We start from the raw sequence: 6,580 nt of genomic DNA on the forward strand, positions 1-6,580 counted from the left end.
TGTGGACTACACTGTCCCCTCTCGTTGCTATGCATCACCATGATCTAGCGTGTTCGTAGGATTTTTTTTGAAATTACTACGTTCCCCAACACATGCTATGTACCAAACCTATTGTATACCCTGCCCCGTGTTTGGCAAGGGAGTACAATAGTGATCTAGGAGTAGATCACTAGACAGTGGTCAAAATTATCTTTAGAGGACTAAGGAAATATTTCGGTTATGGAGGTGATAAAGAGTTCGTCGTAAAGAGTTACATAGATGCAAGCTTTGACACCGATCTGGATGACTCTGAGTATCAATCAAGATACATATTGAAAGTGGGAGCAATTAGCTAGAGTAGCTCCATGCAGAGCATTGTAGACATAGAAAATTTGCAAAATACATACGGCTCTGAATGTGGCAGACCCGTTGCCTAAACTTTCTCACAAGCAAAACATGATCACACCTTAGTACTCTTCGGGTGTTAATCACATGTCGATGTGAACTAGATTATTGACTCTAGTAAACCCTTTGGGTATTGGTCACATGGCGATGTGAACTATAGAGTGTTAAATCACATGACGATGTGAACTATTGGTGTTAAATCACATGGCGATGTGAACTAGTTTATTGACTCTAGTGCAAGTGGGAGACTGAAGAAAATATGCCCTAGAGGCAATAATAAAGTTATTATTTATTTACTTATATCATGATAAACGTTTATTATTCATGCTAGAATTGTATTAACCGGAAACTTAGTACATGTGTGAATACATAGACAAAACATATTGTCGCTAGTATGCCTCTACTTGACTAGTTCGTTAATCAAAGATGGTAAAAGTTTCCTAACCATAGACATGTGTTGTCATTTGATGAACGGCATCACATCATTAGGAGAATGATATGATGGACATGACCCATCCGTTAGCTTAGCATTATGATCGTTACAGTTTCATTGCTACTGCTTTCTTCATGACCTATACAAGTTCCTCAGACTATGAGATTATGCAACTCCCGAATACCGGAGGAACACTTTGTGTGCTACCAAACGTCACAATGTAAATGGGTGATTATAAAGGTGCTCTATAGGTGTCTCCGAAGGTGTTTGTTGGGTTGGCATAGATCGAGATTAGGATTTGTCACTCCGTGTTTCAGAGAGGTATCTCTGGGCCCTCTCGGTAATACTCATACTATAAGCCTTGCAAGCATTATGACTAATGAGTTAGTTGCGAGATGAAGTATTATGGAACGAGTAAAGAGACTTGCCGGTAACGAGATTGAACTATGTATGATGATACCGACGATCGAATCTCGGGTAAGTAACATACCGATGACAAAGTAACAACGTATGTTGTTATGTGGTTTGACCAATAAAGATCTTCGAAGAATATGTAGGAACCAATATGAGCATCCAGGTTCCGCTATTGGTTATTGATCAAAGATGTGTCTCGATCATGTCAACATAGTTCTCGAACCCATAGGGTCAGCACGCTTAACGTTCGATGACGATTTGTATTATGAGTTATGTGTTTTGATGACCGAAGTTTGTTCGAAGTCCCAGATGAGATCACGGACGTGACGAGGAGTCTCGAAATAGTCGAGATGTAAAGATCGATATATTGGAAGGCTATATTCGGACATCGGAAAGGTTTCGAGTGATTCGAGTATTTTTCGGAGTACCGGAGGGAATTCGCTGGGGGAAGTTAATGGGCCTTGTTGGGCTTTAGTGGAGAGAGGGACGAAGGGCCACGAGGTGGCGCGTGCCTCCACCCTGCCCAAACCGAGTTGGACAAGGGGTGGGGGCGCGACCCCCCTTTTCTTCTCCCTCTCCCTCCTTTCCTTCTTTCCTACTCCGAAAAGGAAAGGGAATCCTAGTAGGACTCCCTACACTTGGCGCGCCCCTAGGAGGGCCGACCTCTCTCCTTCTCTCCTTTATATACGTGGGCAGGGGGCACCGCAAAGGACACACAAGTTTCTCTTAACCGTGTGCGGTGCCCTCCTCCACAGTTACACACCTCGATCATACCATCGTAGTGCTTAGGCAAAGCCCTGCGCCGGTAGCATCATCACCATCGTTGCCATGCCACCGTGCTGATGGAACTCACCCTCGTCCTCAACTGGATCAAGATTACGAGGGACATCATTGAGCTGAACGTGTGCTGAACGCGGATGTGTCGTACGTTCGGTACTCGATCGGTTGGATCGCGAAGAAGTTCGACTACATCAACAGCGTTATTGAAATGCTTCCGCTTTTGGTCTACGAGGGTACGTGGACACACTCTCCCCTCTCGTTGCTATGTATCACCTAGATAGATCTTGCGTGACCGTAGGAAATTTTTGAAATTATCGCGTTCCCCAACAGTGGCATCAGAGCCAGGTCTATGCGTAGACGTTATATGCACGAGTAGAACACAAAGAGTTGTGTGCGATAATAGTCATACTGCTTACCAGCATGTCATACTTTGATTTGGCGGTATTGTTGGATGAAGCGGCCCAGACCGACATTACATGACCGCGTTCATGAGACTGGTTCTACCGACGTGCTTCACACACAGGTGGCTAGTGGGTGTCTGTTTCGCCAACTTTAGTTGAATCGAGTTTGACTACGCCCGGTCCTTGTTGAAGGTTAAAACAACACACTTGACGAAAAATCGTCGTGGTTTTGATGCGTAGGTAAGAACGGTTCTTGCTAAGCCCATAGCAGCCACATAAAACTTGCAACAACAAAGTAGAGGACGTCTAACTTATTTTTGCAGGGCATGTTGTGATGTGATGGTCAAGACATGATGAGATATAAATTGTTGTATGAGATGATCATGTTTTTAAAATTATCGGCAACTGGCAGGAGCCTTATGGTTGTCTCTTTATTGCATAAGATGCAAGTGCCATGTAATTGCTTTACTTTATCGCTATGCGATAGCAATAGTTGGCGAGACGACCATATGACGACGCGTTGATAGAGATCAAGATGATAGAGATCATGGTGTCATGCCGGTGACAATAGAAATCATGACGGTAGTTTGGAGATGGAGATCAAAGACACAAGATGATGATGGCCATATCATGTCACATATTTTGATTGCATGCGATCACTACAAAAAAATACACTTCCGTGATGATACGTGTTATAGGTCGCGTTTTTTGTCATGCATGTACATCCACGACAGATTTATGACAGAATCAAGATAGTCATACCTGTGCTGTCGTAGAAGTGTTCCATGACATTACCAAAATTATCATCACGGAAGTGTCCACTTCCATGACGATAAATCACGCGTCACATAAGTGCTTTCGTCAAGGGTGACCGACACATGGCATCCATCGTAACGGAACGCCGTTAAGCTATCGGGTCGGGTTTTGGATCCGATAACCCGTTAACAGCCCCGACCAATGGGGATTTTCCATGTGTAAAATCATCATTGGCTAGAGGAAACATGTGTCGGCTCACCGTTGGGACAGATGTCATCCACTCATTGGACAGAAGGCGCCTATGATACGTCCACACGTGGCACGACCCAACAGAGGCCCATTCCTGTGAAAAGGCCGGCCCGTTTGACTTGGTCAAAAGGTGGCGGCCCGGCCCATGGAAAGCCTGTTAATGGCTTGTTCACATATAGCCCATTTACAGCCCGCTGACCCAAGGCCCGTTACACCCTATCCGAATTAGGCCAAGTAGCGTCATCTGGGCCATCCAATATGATTCTAGCCCGTTTTCACTTCTGGCCCATGTATGGCCCATGACATCTTTCGGCCCATATGATGCCCTATGTAACTCTTGGCCTATTAACGGCCCGTGGTGAAATTGGCCTGCAATGAACAGTGTATCACTTTACACCCATTAACGGCCCGTGGTGAAACTGGCCCCTAATGAACAGTATATCACTTTATACCCATTAAGGGCCCGTTATTCAGTTGGGCCGTTTCCAGTAAATTTTATCTTTCGGCCTTCTCAGAACCCATTTATTCTTGGGATCATTTCCAGCATTTGTTTCCTTACGACCCGTTACTGTCATTTTCTGCTTGTGGGCCAAACTCAGCCCGTGGTTACATCGACCCGTTTGTGGTCCGTTAATACGTTGGACCGTTTTCATAGCATCATAAAATATAGCCTATTAACAATGGCCCGTTATGGTCATACAGCCTGTATAAGGCCCATTGATGATACGACCCGTAGAAGGCCCATTTTTTCTACGGCCCGTAGAAGGCCCATTGTTTCTACGGTCCATAGAAGGCCCACTGTTTCTACGGCCCGTAGGAGGCCTAGTGTCACTACAATAAATATTAGCCCATGGTTATTGTGGCCTAATTTTAAAAAGAACTGCACTGACTACAAGGAAACAAGAAAACAAGACAACAAGGAAATAAATAAGCAAGCAACTTATGCTAGGCTATCACGGCTGTTACACATATTACATCCACTGGGCATCAAAGTTTGCCACCAGTGCAAATATAGGGAACAAAGCAGCATATCATATACACTGGTTATCAAAGTTGGCGACCAGCGCAAATAAACGCCACAACAAAACAAATCCAGAACTGAAACCACTTCAGAAGATCTCAAGAAACAATATCCTGGGTACCCATAATGCTGGCAAGATGCTTAGCAAGCTTATTAACTTTCTCTTGTTTGGCGCTTAAATCCTCCAGCACTTGCTGTTGCACCAGAAAATATGCATCTGAATTCCGCAAGGACATCCTCAGTCCTTCAGCTTCCTGTCGCGGCACATCTGATCGATGTCTTTCAACTTGAAGTTGAGACTCAAGAAGACGAACTGATTCAGACAGCGATTTCGAAGAGCTTGTGCCAGCAGTAGTGGCCAGTAACTCGAACACTACATCAAGGCATGACTTTTGGGTTCCCTCACTGTCGTCAAGATAGTTTTTATCAACTTTCTTGGAGACCAACAGGGATGTCTCACTATCTTGAACCTTATCTGCATTACTTCCTTTACCATTGGATAACACGGTGCTGTTCTCCAATATTTTGTCCGCATTCTAAAAGAGAAACAAGCAGACACATCACATGTTTACCATGTTGTATATGAAACTCATTTTGGTAAATGAGTTCAGTAGTAAAGTGGATAGGATAACAACATGAAACAAACATATATCTATGTACCATGGTCACTTTATGGTCTATATCATTCTAGTTTTTGTTGGCAAATCAAGATAGAGACACAGTTCAAATAATATTTGTTCAAGACAAAGCAGAGACAAAATATAAGTGTGGGTAACTATAGAGCAATAACACCACTTGTAATGTGCATGACATGAGAACATAACTATTTATTCAATTGAAACTGAAATCAACATAGAGCAGGTTACAACAGCAAACCAGTTAAAGAAACAGGTTTAAAACATACCTGTTGCGCCATTGGAGTTTCAATTCCATCCTTCAAATTTGAAAATAGTTAGTATGAGTAAATACAGTAATGCAAGAGCAAAGGAGTATGAACCATAGCTACAGAACCTGACCTGAGAACAAATCTTCTTCTCCTTTAAGCGTTGAGTTGGGATTCGGAGTGGTGGTCCTCGTGCTTTGGGCACTGCAGTTCCCTTACTAACCGCTCGTGTTTGGGTGCTCTGTGGTGGAGACGGTGCTGTGTCAACTGGAACTGGGTTACTATCTGCCGGGGTTGGGGTTAGAAGGGGTGTAGCTGGTTCTCTGTCCAACTGGGTAGGGGTACAATCTGCGAGAGTCTGGGTTATGTGTGGTGGATCTGCTCCTTGGGCAAGTACAACCGTGGTTCTATCTGCATCAACTGGTAGCACTATCTTTTCTGAAGACCATGTTGTTACTCCCTTAGATACTGCCATCACGCTCTCCAATTCAAATGGCTGATAAACAAGAAAAGTAATTGAAAGTATAGACATTGTATGATAGACAGGTGCAATGGATAGTGGGGAATAAAAGAGGGCATGAAATAATTCATATTTATGTTGTCTAACCAAACAGGATAGCATGACACAATTTCACATATATGATGGCTAACTAAACATGATAGCATGACACAATTTCACATTATGATGGCTAACTAAAAATGATGGAAAGACATAGTTCAAAATATGAGACTATGTAAACAGGATGACATGACATAACTATATAATGTGTTTATTAAATAGGTTGGCATGCCATAATTCACATACATTCATGGATAGAATGCCATAATTCTAAATATGATGACTGTAAACACTAAACAGGATGAGATGATATAACTATATGATGTCTTTATTAATGGGTTGCCATGCCATAATTTAGATAGATGATGTGTATGTACTATGTAAACATGATGGCATGATATAATTCAAATATATGATTTATATAGTAAGCAAGTAAGCAGATGGCAATCTATATATGATGTAAAAACTAAGCAATGCAAGACAACATGCATGACATGGGTAATATAACCCTGCCAAGTTTGAGCATAGACCTCAGGGGGGAAATAGGACTGGTCATCAGTCTCTGAATCCTCCTCTGAGGAGCTCTCTGTAGCCAGCAAGATGTCTGCTTCAGCAGGTAGCATTGTCTGCTCTGAATACCTTGTTTTCACTCCAGATACTTCCATCACTGCTTCAAATGGCTGATGCACAGGAAGAGTAG

The sequence above is a fragment of the Triticum dicoccoides genome, chromosome 2B (genome assembly GCF_002162155.2).
Source record: "Triticum dicoccoides isolate Atlit2015 ecotype Zavitan chromosome 2B, WEW_v2.0, whole genome shotgun sequence".
In the NCBI taxonomy this organism is placed as follows: Eukaryota; Viridiplantae; Streptophyta; class Magnoliopsida; order Poales; family Poaceae; genus Triticum; species Triticum dicoccoides.